The sequence below is a fragment of the Erinaceus europaeus genome, chromosome 6, assembly GCF_950295315.1.
Source record: "Erinaceus europaeus chromosome 6, mEriEur2.1, whole genome shotgun sequence".
Classification (NCBI taxonomy): Eukaryota; Metazoa; Chordata; class Mammalia; order Eulipotyphla; family Erinaceidae; genus Erinaceus; species Erinaceus europaeus.
In genome coordinates, this window is record NC_080167.1 from 66,526,765 (window position 1) to 66,544,434 (window position 17,670).

At 50.8% G+C, this 17,670-nt stretch overlaps 1 long non-coding RNA gene across 1 annotated transcript; it reads left to right on the plus strand.

Annotated features, from left to right (window-relative positions):
• The first annotated feature begins 11,940 nt into the window (after positions 1-11,940).
• Positions 11,941-17,434, plus strand: LOC132538956 (uncharacterized). Its single transcript, XR_009550286.1, has 2 exons — positions 11,941-12,082; positions 17,152-17,434. It is a non-coding gene; the product is annotated as an uncharacterized LOC132538956 (long non-coding RNA).
• Positions 17,435-17,670: the final 236 nt, after the last annotated feature.

A 17,670-nucleotide genomic window follows, 5' to 3' on the forward strand; every position in this document is an offset into this window, starting at 1 on the left:
ACTAAGAAATGTTATACACATACAAGCTATTGTATTTACTGGCGACTGTAAAATATTAATCCCCCAATTTAAAAAATTTTTTTAAAAAGCCCACCAGGAGCATTGGATTTGTAGTGCAGGCACCGAGCCCCAGCAATAACCCTGGCAAAATAAATAAATAAATAAATAATTAATTAATAACCGCCAAATCAAAGGGAGTTGCACTAGAGCTGAATGCTGGCGCTAGGCTGGGAGGAGGGCACAAGAAAGGGTTCTGTGAAGTCAGGACAGTGCTGTGCTGACTAAAGAGGATGTGGCCAGGCTCTGGGGACTGTGCTCTCTCTGCTGCACACCTTCCAGGGGAGGGAGAGACAGGGACGGAGAGAGAGAAACAGAGACACCTGTAGACCTGCTTCACAGCTCATGAAACTTCTCCCCCGCAGGTGGGGAGCAGAGGCTCGAACCCAGGACCTCACACATTGTAAAATGTGAGCTGAGCCAGGTGTGCCCCCCCTGCCCCTCTTGTCCCCCCCTTACATGCCCCCTGGGGTTCTGCTCAGAGTCAGGTCCCTCTGTCCCCACTTTCTCCCATGGCAGTCGGCATGGCAACATGCCCCACCCCCCAAGCCTTGTCTCAGGAAGGGTAACAAGCAGGAGCCTGTCCTTGTCCTCTGTCTCCACAGCCTGTGTCACCATCCGGTGAGAGTCCCTTGCACAGGCTCCCACAGGCCCCCTGAGTCCTGACCTGTTGGGGGAAAGCCTGTGCTTACTCACACAGGACGTGGCTCCCAGACCAATAGCAGGGAACCTGTCACCCAGACCACAAGCCACACACTTTTTTTTTTTTTTGCCTCCAGGGTTATTGCTGGGGCTTGGTTCTTCACCATGAATCCACTGCTCCTAGAGGCCGTTTTTCCCCCTTTTGTTGCCCTTGTTTGTTTTATCACTGTTGTGGTTATTATTGTTGTTGTTGTTGCTGTCGTTGGATAGGACAGAGAGAAATGGAGAGAGGAGGGGAAGACAGAGGGGGAGAGAAAGATAGACACCCGCAGACCTGCTTCACCACTTGTGAAGGGACTCCCCTGCAGGTGGGGAGCCAGGGGCTTGAATGGGGTTCCTTAGGCTGGTCCTTGCGCTTCGCACCACATGTACTTAACCCGCTGCGCTAGTACCCCACTCCTAAGCCACACACTTTTATCAGATCCCAGTAGTAAGGCCCACGGTGCAGAGGCCTGAGACACAGCTCACAGGCACGCAGCCCAACTTTGAACCCAGCACCTCATAAGAGAGTCCCAGCACTGGGAGAAGCTCCATTACTGTGACCTCTTTCTCTTTCTCTCTCTCTCTCTCTCTCTCTCTCTGTGTGTGTATGTGTGTGTACGCGTGTGCGTGTGTGTGTGTGTGTGTGTTCTTTCTTTCCCTCTTTCTCTCTCCACCCCACCCCAACCCCATCTGTCTCTTACCCTCTATCAAAAAAGGAAAAAAAAAAAAAACCAGCCACGAGAAATAGTGGAGTCAGGAGCAGGCACCAAGCCCCAATGGGAGCCCTGCTGACAAAGAAAAGTGGGAGCTGGGCAGTGGTGCACTGGGTTAAGCGCAGAGAAGGAAGCGCAAGGACCCACGTGAAATTGATCACACATGGTGAAGCAGGTCTGCAGGTGTCTTTCTCTCTCCCCCTCTGTCTCCCATTCCTCTCTCAATTTTTCTCTGTCCTCTCCAATAAAAATGAGAAATGGCCACCAGGAGCAGTGGATTCACCCCAGTGATAACCTTGGAGAAAAAAGAAGGAGGAGGAAGAGGAGGGAGAAGAAGAAGAAAGAGAGAGAAGGAAAGGAAAAGAAAGGAAAGGAAGAGAAGGGAAGGGAAGGGAAGGGAAGGGAAGGAAGGGAAGAAAGGGAAAGGAAGGAAAGGGAAGGGAAGGGAAGGGGAGGGGAAGGGAGGGGAGGGGAGGGGAGGGAAGGGAAGGGAAGGGAAGGGAAGGGAAGGGAAGGGAAAGAAAGGAAGGAAGAGGAAGAAAAGGAAGGAAGGGAAAGGAAGGAAGGAAGGAAGGAAGGAAAGAGAGAAAGAGAAAGAAATTATTGAATTTGACGTTGAAGGGGCGTTCTATGCATGTTTGTCCTATTCAAACCTGGTTCAAAGTGTGTGTTCTTTTTAAATATTTATTTAGTTGTTTCATAAGACCGAGCAGCAAAGGTGGGCGCGAGGAATAACATCATTGCAAGACTGGCCAGCTCCTCATGGGGCGCGAGCGCTTCCACACTACGATCATCATCTCTGGCATTATGCTATTCCACTGCAGAATACTGTGCCCCAGTATGGTTCCGTAGCCCCCATGTCCACTTGGTCGATTCCAAATTATACTCCTCCATGAGGATCATTTCTGGAACCATCCGTTCCACCCCGGTTCCATGGCTGCCAGTTCTTAGCAACATCGCCCCGCCAGATATTCGTCGGGATGTGGCATCATCTAAGTTCATTTCCCACGTCTACGCTCGACTGGACCTGCCAATATACGCGGATATCTTCGCCCACCCTGTCCAACGCTTGACGTCTCGTCACCCAATCTGGTCCCCTACGCCTACACTGAACTTCTCTGTTGTTAAAAATTTCGGAGGCTCTAGCTGGCCGGTTTAGCTTCACGGGCGGGTAACAGAGACGCGGAGACAACGGCTGGGCAGGGAAGCTGTATTTCTTTATTCAGGAACAACGATTCACAAACTAAGACAAACTAATCACCAAACAGAACTCGATTCACAAACTAAGACAAACTAATCACCAAACAGAACTCGGCTGTCTCTTTGCTGCGGCACCAGCACTCCCTCTTACTCTGTAACTCGGGAACTCTCCAACTCTGGAACTCTGGAACTCTCGTACTCGGGAACCCTCTGAAACTCTGGCACTCTCGAACTCAGGAACCCAGGAACTCTGTCACTCTGGAACTCTGGCGGTTTCCTAGGGGCAGGGCCAAGCGGGCCCGCGAAATTAACGGGACTGATGCAATTCTCTTGGCGGGTGAGAACTAGAACCCAATGTAAAGCATACAACACTTCTCTGTTCTAGACTCTTGGAAACAGAGTTGGCAGTCAGCTGAGGTAAAGAACAAACACCTCATCACAGACCCCTGCAAGCATCAACCCGGCTTTGACCTAGCACGTTATGATTGGGCCCTCCTCAATCGCTATCGGGCCGGTGCGCTGCTATGTTCCATCGCTGGGGAGCCAGAGAAGATCCGAACTGCCCCTGCGACTACAGACAGACTATGACCCACATAGTCAATGACTGCCACCTCTCCAGATTCAAAGGAGGTCTCGAAACTTTACATCAGGCTCAACCTGACGCTGTTGACTGGCTACGGAAGAAGGGCAAATGCTAGAAGAAGAATAAGACCGAGGCCAGAACACTGACTGCCTCAGCGTGAGTGATGTCAGAGCCAGAACCCAGGGCCTGGAGCATGCAAGGAATGCGCCCTACCCACTGAGCCATTCCCCCAGGCTGCCAAAATACACTGGAAGTAACAGTTCTCCACAAGCCTGCTGGTTAAACAATGCCAGCCTTGTTTTCGCCTTAGTAGAAGGAAGTTGCCCTCCTCTCCCCACCCAGGTCCCGTGCTGGCCGCAGATATGAGGGTGAGCACATATGTTTTATTAGTATATGGGCAGCATCAATGGCTCTGACATGAGGCCCCCGCCCAGGCTGGGCTGGGGGAAGTGCCATCTTTCTAGGAAGGTGACATCACCCCCAATGTCTCTTTCAGGTATGATGGGTGTGGTGCTTGGGTCTGGACCTCGACCCAGGAATGATTCCACAAGTGGACAAACGTGTGAGAGTGTTCTCTGACACAGAAGCAGAGGCCTGGAGCCTGTCTGCATGCCTGTGTCACCACAGCTCTTGTAAATAGCGCCCCCGCGTGGAAGCAGCCTGAACGTCCTCAGGGTAGCTAGCTATTTTGTACAATATTACTCTGTGGTCAAAAAGGTGAGATGGTATCCTTTGGGACAAAATAGATGGAACTGGAGATGATGGCACTGTTATTGGAGCTTCACCGTACCGGGCCGACTTTTCCAGATAGAAAGACAAAGACTAGGACAGAAAGTGACCCTGCTCGAGTCTGGGCTGTGAACAAGACAAAGCAGGTACACTATCCAGGTGAACTATTTTTCAGGCCCTGTATACAAAGATTTAACATGGCTTCACAGTGCACCTGACTGAGCGTACATGTTACCATGAGCAAGGACCCAAGTTCAAGCTCCCACTCCTCACTTGCAGCGAGACGTTTCCCAAGCAGTGAAGCAAGTCTGCTGGTGTCTCTCTGTCTCTCTCCCTCTCTATCTCCCTCTCCCCTCTTAAGTTCTCCCTGTCCTATAAAATAAAATAGAAATGGGGGAGGGGAATGACTGCCAGGAGCAGTGGATTTGTAGTGCAGGCACTAAGCCCCAGCAATAACCCTGGTGGCAATAATAAAAATAAACAGTGCTCCGGGAGGTGGTGCAATGGATAAAGCACTGGACTCTCAGGCATGAGGTCCTGTGTTCAATCCCCGGCTGCACATATACCAAAGTGATGTCTGGTTTTTTCTCTCTCACCTCCTATCTTTCTCATTAATAAATAAATAAAGCCTTTAAAAATAAATAGGGGGTCGGTCGATAATGCACCAGGTTAAGCACACATGGTACAAAGAACAAGGATCCTGGGAGTCGGGCTGTAGCGCAGCGGGTTAAGCGCAAGTGGCGCAAAGCACAAGGACCGGCATAAGGATCCCGGTTCGAACCCCGGCTCCCCACCTGCAGGGGAGTCGCTTCACAGGCGGTGAAGCAGGTCTGCAGGTGTCTATCTTTCGCTCCTCCTCTCTGTCTTCCCCCTCCTCTCTCCATTTCTCTCTGTCCTATCCAACAACAACAACAACAATGATAACTACAACAATAAAACAACAAGGGCAACAAAAGGGAATAAATAAATAAAATAAATATTAAAAAAATTAAAAAAAAAAAAGAACAAGGATCCTGGTTTGAGCCCCCAGGTCCCCACCTGCAGTTTGTCTGTCTTTCTCTCCCCCTTGTCTGTTTTCCCCTCCTCTCTCAATTTCTCTCTGTCCAATCCAACAACAGCAACAGCAACAACAATAACAGTAACAATAGAAAAAAAGATAGCCTCCAGAAGCAGTGGATTGGTAATGCAGGCACCAAGCCCCAGCGATAACGCTGGTGGCAGTAATAAAAATAAATAAACGAGGAGCCAGGCGGTAGCTCAGCGAGTTAAGTGCAGGTGGCACAAAGCACAAGGACCGGTGTAAGGATCCCAGTTTGAGCCCCCGGCTCCCCACCTGCAGGGGAGTCGCTTCACAAGCAGTGAAGCAGGTCTGCAGGTGTCTTTCTCTCCTCCTCTCTGTCTTCCCCTCCTCTCTCCATTTCTCTCTGTCCTATCCAACAACGATGACATCAATAACAACAATAATAATAACTACAACAATTAAAAAAAAACAAGGGCAACCGAAGGGAAAAATAAATAAATAAATATTAAATAAATAATTAAACAGGCCTGGGGAGACAGCATACTGGTTCTAGAAAACACTTTCATGACTGAGGCTCTGAGGTCCTGGGTCCAGCTGCCAACACCATCATTAGCTAGAGCTGCTCTTTCTCTGTCTTTTTCTGTCTCTTTTTTATTAAAATAAATAGATAAATGTTTTTAAAACAATTGATCTTAAAATAAATTTTAGAATTTAAAAATTAACTTTTTAAGAGTCACACCCTTAGAGGCTGGGAAGCATTAGCCCGGGGACCAGAACTGATCCCAGACCCCCTTGCACTCACCCACCCTCACCCTGTACCTCCCCCCCAGTCCATGTACAGACAGCGGACAGCGGACAGCGGCACTGACAGGAAAGCCCTGAAGACTGTAGCCGTGTCTGTCTCCTCAGCCCCTCCTCTTGGCAGTCCCACATGGGAGAAACTGAGGCACAGAAGGAGGGCCTGGCCCAGGCCACTGTCTCCTGCTCCCACACAGCCATGGTGCTCCTAGCTAGAGGCCTGTGAGTGACAGACACACTTCAGCCCAGGTCCAAGGGGCAGGGAGAGGCCGGGCTAGGCAGGGCAGTAGTTAGGTGTTCATTAACACTCCGTGGACTAGGACACGCTGACTTTCAGAGGCTCGTCCACACAGAGGGCAACCCGGACTCCCACAGTGGCCTGAACAGGGACACCAGAGTCCACACAAGGGGTTAGGACCCAGCTCTCTGCCACGGGATGCCGACCAGCGCTCTCTGCCTCAGTTTCCCCATCTGTAAACCTCAGCAACAGGCTCTGAGAGTTGTGTGCCCTGTGTCAGGGGAAGGCCTGGGGGTCCTGTGGAGGTGAGGTCACAGGCCATGGTCCCAAGAGCGCAGCCCTTCAAACCCTCCCCTCGGCCGATCTCTTTTGATTTTGATTGCCTCTCTCTTTCTTTTTTCTCTCTCTGCCTTTGGAGGCTTGAGTTCCCACATTTAGGAGGGGTCCCAGCAGAGGAAGGAAGGACCAATGAGAAGAATCAGGAAGGGAGCCAGGCGGTGGTGTACCTGGTTAAACTCACACATTACAGCCCACAAGGATCCAGGTTCAAGTCCCTGGTCCCCACCTGCTGGGGGGAAAGCTTCATGAGCAGTGAAGCAGGGCTGCAGGTGTCTCTTTGACTCTCTCCCTCTCTATCTCCTCCTTCCCTCTCAATTTCTCTCTGTCTCTATCCAATAATAATAAATAGAGTCGGGAAACAATGTGTCAAAAGTGTGGGGCCAGGAGACAGCTCTGGTAGAGCGTCCTTTACCATTCTTGAGGGCCAGGGTTCGAGTCTCTGGTCACCACGTAGGAACACAACGCAGGGGACTCTTCAGAAGCAACGAAGCAGTGTCATGGTAGCTCTCCTCTTTCTGCACCTGGCTCTCTCTCCCTCTTTGTGGTTTTTTTATTTGTTTGTTTTTTACTTTACATAATTTATCTGTTGTTGGATGGAGATAGCAAGAAATTGAGAGGGGAGGGGGAGATAGAGAGGAAGAAAGACGACACCTGCAGACCTGCTTTAGTAACTGTGAAGCTCCCCCCCACACACAGGTGGGGACCAGGGCCTTGAATCCAAGTCCTTGCTCAGTGTGTGTGTGTGTGTGTGTGTGTGTGTGTGTGCTTAATCAGGTAGGCTGCCGCCTAGTCCCTCCCTCCCTCCCTCTGTTTCTGCCTGTGAATGAAAAGGAAGTTTCCTGGGAGCCATACAAGTCTTGGAGGCAGCTGATAATAAAAGTAACAGTTTACCAAATGTGTCACAGAGAAAAGGCTCCTCCAGGCCCCAGTGAAAGCCAGCATGCAGATAGGCCTCAGGCCTGGGGACTGAATACTGCAGGTACCTGAGGGCACTTGACACTTTGGATGAGGGCTCCAGAACCCTAGCCCCACCCCAGCCCCCTGGGCCCATTAGTTCCTCTTCTCTGTACTCTGGTTGCCTGGCAACAGCCCCACTGTAAGGAGACTCTGGGCAGGTGAGTTCTGTTCCACAGGCTCCAGGCACAATGCGGGAATGTGGGCTCTGATTTCAGTCCTGTCCCTGCCTGCAGCCCTGGTCCCACCCTCTCCACAAAAGCAGACAGTGGGGTGGGATGGGGTGTGGCCTGTTACCCCCTCTTGGGAGTTAAGCTGCAGAACAAGCCTGGATGGGCCCTTTCAGGCACCTTAAACCCCCAGGCCGGAGCTCTGGCCAGAGACCTTCACTGGGCCTCCCTGCCCACTTGAGACCCTGCATCCACAGCCCCTGCCAGTCTGCACTGACACCCAGCACCACAGCAGAACAGTAGGGACATTAGAATGGAGCTCATGGGGTCAGGTGGCAGCGCAGCGGGTTAAGTGCACATGGTGCGAAACTCGAGGACCAACGTAAGGTTCCCAGTTCGAGCCCCTGCTCCCCACCTGCAGTGAAGCGGGTCTGCAGGTGTCTGTCTTTCTCTCCTCATCTCTTTCTTCCCCTCCTCTCTCCATTTCTCTCTGTCCTATCCAGCAACGACATCAATAACAGCAATGATAATCACAACAATGATAAAAACAACAAGGGCAACAAAAAAGGAAAATAAATAAAATATATTAAAAAATAATAATAATGGAGCTCTGTGGATGATGGGACTTCTTTGTCCTATCCAATAACTACAGCAATAACAATAATAATGATGACGACAACAACAATGATAAACAACCAGGGCAACATAAGAGAAAAAAATAGCTTCTGGGAGCAGTAGATTCATAGTGCAGGCACCTAGCCCCAGTGATAACCCTGGAGGAAAAAAAAAGAAAAGAAACTTTAAGTCTTAAATGAATCTTTGAAAACTCACTGGCCCAGTGATCTGCAGTTGACACAGCTGTGAGAGAGAGGACAAGCTGGCTGGAATCTGTGACAGACTTGACTGGGTGGGACAAGGGGCTGGGACCCTGAACTTGAGGAAAGGCTTTGGAGGGGCCAGGTGGTGGCACACGTGGTAGAGCACACATGATACCATGTGCAAGGACCTAGGTTCAAGCCCCCGGCTCCCCACCTACAGGGGAGTCGCTTCACAAGCGGTGAAGCAGGGCTGCAGGTGTCTTTCTCTCCCTCTCTCTGTCTCCCCTTCCTCTCTGCCCTATCCAATAAAAAAAAAATGGGAAAAATGGTCGCCAACCAGGAGCAGTGATTTTTGTGCCTACACTAAGCCCCAGAGATAACACTGGAAACAAACAAAAAAATGAATGAATGAATGAAAAGAAAGGAAGGAAGGAAGAAAGAAGGAAGGGAGGGAGGAAGGTAGGTAGGTAAAGTTGGTAGGGGAATCAGGCTGCTCAGATATTGTCTTGAGGCTCTGGTCCCATGAGCCCCCAGGGACAGGGTCCCCAAAAGCAGGTGCAGGAGGCGGTCACACTGTGAGTTCATGTCCTGCTCCCCCAGGTTCCCAGGTGGGGGGTGAGAAGGTGACCACACCCTTTGAGAGCAAACTCTTTTTCTCCTTGGGGTCCTGGAGCTCCCCTTGCATCTCCCCCAGACTCTAGAGCCCTCCCTGAGCAAGCATGGGGGTGTCCCGGGAGCGCTCCCCCTCTCTGTCTTCTCCTCTCTCCATTTCTCTCTGTCTTATCCAACAATGACAACATCAGTAACAACAACAATAAAAATAAGGGCAACAAAAGGGAATAAATAAATATTAAAAAAAAAAAAAAAAGATAGACACCTGCAGATCTGCTTCACCACCTGTGAAGCAACCCCCCTCACCGCTGGTGGAGAGCTGGGGCCTCGAACTGGGATCCTTATGCCGGTCCTTGCGCTTGGCACCATGTGTGTTTAACCCGCTGCGCTGCTGTGCTACTGACCAACCCCCAACACAGCCTGACTTTATTGAGAGAGAAAGAAACAGACAGACAGGTCAGTTGGTGCCTTGGGTAGAGGTGGCTATACAGACACAGCCTCTGTGAAGACAAACCTCCAGAGAGGCTACCCTCTGCCCCCTCAGATCACTAGGACTCTCTCCCAAGGGAGAGGACACATATCCACTCTTTAGCGTGGACCTGTCCCTGCTGGATGGACAGACAGCCGGGAGGGAGCAGACATGGCCCTGAAGCTCTCTCTCAGTGCTGCAGGCCACCCACAGGTGACTGGGCCGTTGGGCCGTGAGGAGAGAGGGACGCACCCCCTGACCTGCAGCATGTGGCCCCCACCTTTCCCTGCAGGACACCTGCCCTTCCAGAGGCCCCAGGGCAGCCTCCCAGCAGGACCCAGGCCTTCAGCCACACCCCCAGGCCAGGAGAAGGGCCTCCCAGCAGGACTGCCACAGGGGTAACAGACATAGCAAAAGCATTCCAAGGGAACTTTTTGTTTTTTCATCATCATTGAGAGGGCAGAGAATCCGGAAAACACCAGAGGAAGTCAGGCACTGTTTCCCTTACCTGAGAGGGAAGAGGAAAAAGGACACCCAGAAAAAGTAACAGGTGTAGGTGTGGGCTGTGGTCCCACGGCTGGTGCCCGGGGGTGGGGAGGGGTGCCCCACCGAGAGGGTGCCCCACCCACTGCCATACGAGGGAGTTTCTGGAGGTGGCTACACCCATGGTGCAGCTGGGGGGTCTGTTTCTGGAGGACCCCTCCCCCAGCCCTTCCCAGGCCAACTGCTCTCCAAGATCCAGGAACACATGCCAACAGGTGACTGTCCTGTCTCTCCCCCACAGATGCTATCTGCTCAGGGGTCTTAGCCCCCAGGACCCAGAGTCTTTTTTTAATATTTATTCATTCATTTACTTATTTATTTCCTTTTGTTGCCCTTGTTGTTTTATTGTTGTAGCTGTTATTCTTGTTGTCATCATTGTTGGATAGGACAGACAGAAATGGAGAGAGGAGAGGAAGACAGAGAGGGGGAGAGAAAGACAGACACCTGCAGACCTGCTTCACCGCTTGTGAAGCGACTCCCCTGCAAGTGGGGAGCCGGGGGCTCGAACCAGGATCCTGACGCCAGTCCTTGCATTTTGCACCACCTGAGCTTAACCCGCTGCACTACTGCCCGGCCCCCAAGTCTTTCTTTTTTAAAAAATATTTTATCTGTTTATTGGATAGAAACACAGAAAAGCTGAGAGGGAAGGAGGAGACAGAGAAGGAGAAAGAAAGAGAGACACCTGCACCCTGCTTCACCCCTCCTGGAGCTTCTTCCCCCCTGCAGGTGGGGACCGGGTACTTGAACCTGGGTCCTTGCACATGGCATTGTGTGAGCTCTGTCAGGTGCACCACATCCTGCCCAGAAGAATTTTTTCTCATAACTTTTTTAATTCTTTTAATTTTTATTTATTGTATTATTGGATAGAGACAGAGAGAAACTGAGAGGGGAGGAGGAGGCAGAAAGATAGAGAGACACCTGCAGCCCTGCTTTACCACTCGTGAAGCTTTCCCCCTGCAGGAGGGTACCAGGGACCTGAACCTGGGTCCTTGCACACTGTGATATGTGCATTTAACCAGGTGCACCACTGCCTGGACCCCCAGAGAATTTTTTTTTAAGGTTCACTTATTGATAGTTGAGAGCAAAAGAGAAAGAGCATTCACCTGGTACACATGCACGGTGTCAGGAATCAAACCCAGGACCCGCAACCAGCAGGTTCTGAGCTGTGCTCATATTTAGTAACTGCACACAGGGTGTCTGGGAGTCTGTCTTAGGGACCCTCAGAACTCGGGTAGGAGGCGCTCGGCAGGGCTCCAACACAACTGTCCTCTGCTGCATAGTCCCCATGAAGCTCGAAGCCAGGCCATGAAGGTGGGGGTGAGTGGGTGGGTAGTGCCCCCCTCAGAGAAACTCAGTTGGAGCAGGGTAGGTAGCATAATGATTATGCAAAGATACTCTCATGCCTGAGGCTCCAAAGTCCCAGGTTCAATACCCCACACTACTATCCGCCAAAACTGATCAATGCTCTGCTTTAAAAAAAAAAAAAGAGAGGAGTCAGGCGGTAGCGCAGCAGGCTAAGCGTATGTGGTGCAAAACACAAGGACTGGCATAAGGATCCTGGTTCAAGCCCCTGGCTTCCCACCTGCAGGGGAGTCGCTTCACAGGCGGTGAAAGCAGATCTGCAGGTGTCTGTCTTTCTCTCCCCCTCTCTGTCTTCCCCTCCTCTCTCCATTTCTCTCTGTCCTATCCAACAACGACAACAATAATAACTACAACAATAAAACAACATGGGCAACAAAAGGGAATAAGTAAATAAATAAATATTAAAAAAAAAAACTAAAAGAAAGAGAGAGAGAGAGAGAGAGAGAGAAGGGCATCTGGAGAGGACAAGGGTGCCATGCTCCTGGGTGTGGGGTGTGGCCAATGGCCTCCCTCCTGGTGGAGCTGATGCTTCGATCTGTCATCTATGAAGTCACCTCTGCCCACACCTCTTGCTCACACATTGCTGTTTGGTCTCCATGGAGCCCAACAACAAACAAAGAGCTGGCAAGAGCTCGCAAGGCAGGTGGCCCCATCCTCGCTCTCAGGTGGGCCATGTCCGTGAGGCGATGGCGGGGGAGGGGGGCCAGACCTGAATGGCTGAGGGTGACCCATCAGCGGAGATGATGCCAGCTCCAGGCCACCAGCTTCCACAGAAGTTCAGCACCATGGAAGGTAGAAAGTCTGAGCATTCAAAGGACCAGGTCACGGTAGAATCTATGGGCAGCCATCCACAAATCGGGAGCTATATTGCTTTGTAAAGAAGGGACCTAGACTTAGCCCAAACCCCAAGGAAAAAGAGATGTGTTTGCCCCCCCTCATCACTAACTACCCTCCAGGGGCAGGTTTGTGGTCCCAGTTTGGGGGCAGTAGGAACCCCATTTTGAAAACCACTGGGGAGTCGGGCTGTAGTGCTGCGGGCTAAGCGCAGGTGGCGCAAAGCACAAGGACCGGCATAAGGATCCCGGTTCGAACCCCGGCTCCCCACCTGCAGGGGAGTCGCTTCACAGGCGGTGAAGCAGGTCTGCAGGTGTCTGTCTTTCTCTCTCCTCTCTGTCTTACCCTCCCTCTCTCCATTTCTCTCTGTCCTATCCAACAACGACAATAACAATAATAACTACAACAATAAAACAAGGGCAACAAAAGGGAATAAATAAATAAAATAAATTAAAAAAAAAAAAAGAAAACCACTAACCCCATTCAATCACTTCTAAATTACCAGTTACATGGAGTGAAGCTTTTTTTTTTTCCACGTGATGGAGATGACCTGATTGTTTGTGCTGAAAAGTCCTGTGTGGGCACCCACCTTTCATACTTTTCTCCACAAAGCTCAGCAGAAAGTCCGGGTGCAGAAACCCAGGCATTTCAAGATGCTTGCGACAACCTCCTGGCCTCTCACTTAGCCTCTTTGGTTCTATCTCCAGAGGGGACAGGAGGTGTAGAAAATAGCCCTGTGTCTCTAGACATGGCCCCTGGCCCCAGGAAATGGTCTCAGGGAGGCCTTGTGTGTTAAGAGTCACCCTGGCACATGAGACAGACTGGGGAGAGTCACACAGATCAGGAGACAAGCTACCAACACAGAAACACTCATTTGAAGGCTTCATGCCCTCCTTTGTTCAGAGCCAGGACAAGGAATCAAACTAAATTCTCACCCACAGATGACAGGGTAAAGAAGTGGGCAGAGGCGGGGGGTGTTATTCACTGGGTTACAACTCAGCTGTTTTTTAAAAAAAGGGAGTCAGGCGGTAGCATGGTGGGTTAAGCACAGTGCAAGGACCGGCGTAAGGATCCCGGTTTGAGCCCCTGGCTCCCCACCTGCAGGGGAGTCGCTTCACAGGCGGTAAAGCAGGTCTGCAGGTGTCTTTGTTTCGCCCTTTCTGTCTTCCCCTCCTCTCTCCATTTCTCTCTGTCCTATCCAACAATGACAACATCATAACAACAATAATAATAACTACAACAATAAAAAAAAACAACAAGGGCAACAAAAGGGAAAATAAATTCTTTTAAAAAAATTTTTTAAAAGATGGCGTTGTACCTCTTGGTACCCCGTGGTGGAAGTGGGGGTGAAGCTGCTGAGTGAAGAATATCAGGAAGTGAAAGACAAACTGTCAGAGGTCACTCCCATGTGAAATTCAGAGAACCGAACCAAGCCCACAAAAAATAATAATTAATGCTAATAACCAAACTGACTCTATAGGAGAGAGCAGAGCAGGGTCCTGAACTCCACCTGGCTCCTGACAAAGTCCAGAGTGATGTTCTGTGCTGTCTCTCTCTCTCTCTCTCTCTCTCTCTCTTTCTGGCACTGGGACATTGGTGGGGGCTTGGGTTTGCTGAGTAATAAAAACACACACAGAGGGGATCGGGTGGTGGCACAGCGGGTTGAGCGCACGTGGCACTAAGGGCAAGGGTTGGCTTAAGGATCCCGGTTTGAGCCCCCGGTTCCCCACCTGCAGGGGAATCCCTTCACAGGCGGTGAAGCAGGTCTGCAGGTGTCTGTCTTTCTCTCCCCCTCTCTGTCTTCCCCTCCTCTCTCCATTTCTCTCTGTCCAATCCAACAACAACGACATCAATAACCACAACAATGTTAAAACAAGGGCAACAAAGGGTAAACAAATAAATATTAAAAAATTAAAGAAAAACACAGAGACACGTGAAACTATTCTCCTAAACTTTTGTAACATCATAATCCCATGGATAGATAGACTTCTTTTTTTTAACCAGAGCACTGCTCAGCTCTGGCTGATGGTGGCGTACATAGGGGGATTGAACCTGGGACCTCAGAGCCTCAGGCATGAGAATTTGTTTGCATAACCATTATATTGCCTCTCCCAGAAGATAGACATGTTTTTAAACAATTTTTCTAACATGTTTAACTTTTTTCAATATTTATTTTCTTTTTGTTGCCCTTGTTTTTTTATTGCTGTTGTAGTTATTATTGTTGATGTCGTCGTTGTTGGATAGTACAGAGAGAAATGGAGAGAGGAGGGGAAGATAGAGAGAGAGAGAGAGAGAGAGAGAGAAAGACAGACACCTGCAGACCTGCTTCACCACCTGTGAAGCGACTCCCCTGCAGATGGAGAGCGGGGGCTTGAACCCGGATCCTTATACCAGTCTTTGCGCTTTGCACCCCGTGCGCTTAACCCGCTGTGCTATACTGCCCGACTCCCAACATTCTTAACTTTATGTTTATTTGATAGGACAAAGAGAAATTTATATGGAGGGGGAGAGAGAGAGAGAGACAGACACCTGCAGCCCTGTTTCATCACTCGTGAAGCTTCCCCCCACAGGTGGGGGTTGGGAGCTTGAACCCAGGTCCTTTTGCACTGGAATGTGTGCACTTAACCACTCTCTGGCCCCTCAATAGACTTTTTTTTTTGCCTCCAGGGTTATTGCTGGGGCTCACTGCCTGCACCATGAATCCACTGCTTCTGGAGGCCATTATTTTCCCCCTTTTGTTGCCCTTGTTGTAGCCTTGCTGTGGTCATTATTGTTGTTGATGTCATTCGTTGTTGAATAGGACAGAGAGAAATGGAGAGAGGAGGGGAAGACAGAGAGGGCGAGAGAAAGACAGACACCTGCAGACCTGCTTCACCGCCTGTGAAGCGACTCCCCTGCAGGTGGGGAGCCGGGACTCGAACCGGTATCCTTACACCGGTCCTTGCGCTTTGCCCCCGGTGCGCTTAACCCTCTGCACTACTGCCCGACCCCCAGACTTTTTTTAAGTGTGAGTCTCAGCCTGCATGTCACCACTTAGCACTTCTACGCCAGGTGCATGGGGCCAGCACAGCAGCCTGGGGAGCTCACCCACTGCCTGGGCCACTCCACCTTCCTCCTCCCAAGTCATGGCCTGAAGAAGCAACCTCAGGCCTGACATCCTCCCCAGCAGCTGGAGGGGTTGGTGAGGTCACAGCTGGCCCCTTCCCCCCCCCCCCCAGTGTTTGGACAGGAAAAGACCCTGGGGCTGTTTTTCTTTTCTGAGAGCCAATCTGGTGAGTGTCTCTGTGCATCCTGAAGCAAACCCTTGCAGCCGGCAGCATGACCTCAGCCGGCACACACACACACACACACACACACACACACACACACACACACACGCGGCCATGATCCCTTCACTCAGCTTGGTGCCTGGAATAGCATCCCGCATGCTTGACACATGGAGGACCCTGCGCCCTCTGCTGCTTGGAAGTCAGAGCTGGGAAGATTCCAAGCATCTGGGGACCATTTCCTGTGCCCATGAAGCCAGACCTGCTTCACCACTTGTGAAGCTTCCCCCTGCAACTTGAGGCGGGGGGGGGGGGGGTTGAACCCACATCCTTGCACAGGTCTTTGCACTTAGTGATATGTGCACTTAACTAGGTGTGCCACAGCCCCTCCATACCTATATCAACATCCTCAAACACCTCCATCAGCAACCTCAACCCAAATGCCTGATTCTTTTATTTATTCCTCCAGGGTTCTCCCTGGAACTCAATGCCAGCACTACAAAGCCACTACTCCTGGTGGCCTTTTTTCCTCTTCTTCTCCTTCTTCTTCTTCTTCTTCTCCTTCCTCTCCTCCTCCTCCTCCTCCTCCCTCTTCTTCTTCTCCTCCTGCTCCTCCTCTTTCTCCTCCTTCTCCTCCTCTTTCTTCTCCTCTTCCACTTCCTCCTCCTCCTTCCTCCTCTTCCTCCTCCTCTTCCTCCCTCCTCCTTCTCCTCCTCTTCTTCTTTTCTATTTTCAGTAAGACAGAAAGAAACTGAGAAGGGATGGGATGCATAAGGAATGAAAGTTAGATACCTGCAGACCTGTTTCATCTCTCATGAAGCATCCCCAATGCAGGTGGGGAATGGAGGCTCAAACCTAGGTCCTTGCATGGGTCTCCCGCAAAGTACTATATATGCTTAACCAGGTGTGTCACCACCCAGCCCACAAAACGGCACGCCGCTTCTGTGCCCACTGAAAGTAACACGCTAAAACCTCCCCTCGGCGAGACCACAAAACCCACGGGGCCAGGGGGAGAACAGGGCTGCAGCCTTGCTCTGTGACCTCAGCCCTCCCACACCCTGAGCCTCAGTTTCCCTTCCATCAGAAATAGGCTATCCTGAGAGTCGGGTGGTAGCGCAGCGGGTTAAGCACAGGTGGCGCAAAGCGCAAGGACCAGCGGAAGGATCACTGTTCAAGCCCCCAGCTCCCCACCTGCAGGGGAGTCGCTTCACAGGCGGTGAAGCAGATCTGCAGGTGTCTGTCTTTCTCTCCCCCTCTCTGTCTTCCCCTCCTCTCTCCATTTCTCTCTGTCCTATCCAACAACAACGACATCAATAATAACTACAAAAATAAAACAAGGACAACAAAAAGGAATAAATATATAAAAATTAAAAAAAAAAAGAATTAGGCTATCCTGAGGCCCCTCCATCTCTTAAGTGGTCTGGCTTGAAGCACTGTGTGGACTGTCTGAGAATCTCCTGCCCAGGTGTGACCTCTCTGACCTTGTAGAAGGAAAAAAAAAAAGCTGGAGGAAGATTGGAATATCTGGAAGGCCACTTTGATGCAGAGTGGCCTGACTCAGTGAGAAAAAAATCCCAATCCCCAGAGGGAATCAGCAGGGACCCCCAAAGAGACTGCAAAAGGGAGGCATGGCCCTAGGAGTCCCTGGTTTCTGGGGTGAGGGCTGGGTGCCCCAGCCAAGAAGGACTCCGTGCCCCAGCCAGGAAGGGCTTGGTGACTTCCTTCTCCTGGGGCACCTGACTCATTGTGAGTCACCTCCAGGAGCTGCCCTAACCGGCTACCAGCCACAAGGAGGGCTGAGTGACTCTTGACTCAAGGCGGAGCAGGAAGCTGGGTTGGGGGCCTGTTCCCTGCTCCGAGTAGGCCAGCTTGCTGTGTAGTAACCCAGAGAAGAAGTCACTGTGTCAGCTCATCCTCCCCCTCTGCAGAGGCCATACAACATGACATTGCAGCCCACCAAGGGCAGAGGCAGACACACCGGTCCTCCCCACCCCCACCTCCTCCTCTAAACCGGACGTTAAAATGATTTGCAAGATGCAAACAAGAGCCAGTCTCCTTCTCTGAATGTTCTGGTTCTGGAAAACCTAGTGACTTGTCGTAAAAATGTTTGATGACCCCCTTGGGATGCGCTTTTTTGTACTTTCCGGTGAATTCGCTACATGCACACTTTGAAAATGTCTCAGCTTTCTTGGTCCTTTTTATTGCAGCATTTATGACCCTCACAAATGAAAAATCTTGGCAATTCTCAATCCCGTTTCACTACAAGAAGGTCCCAAGACC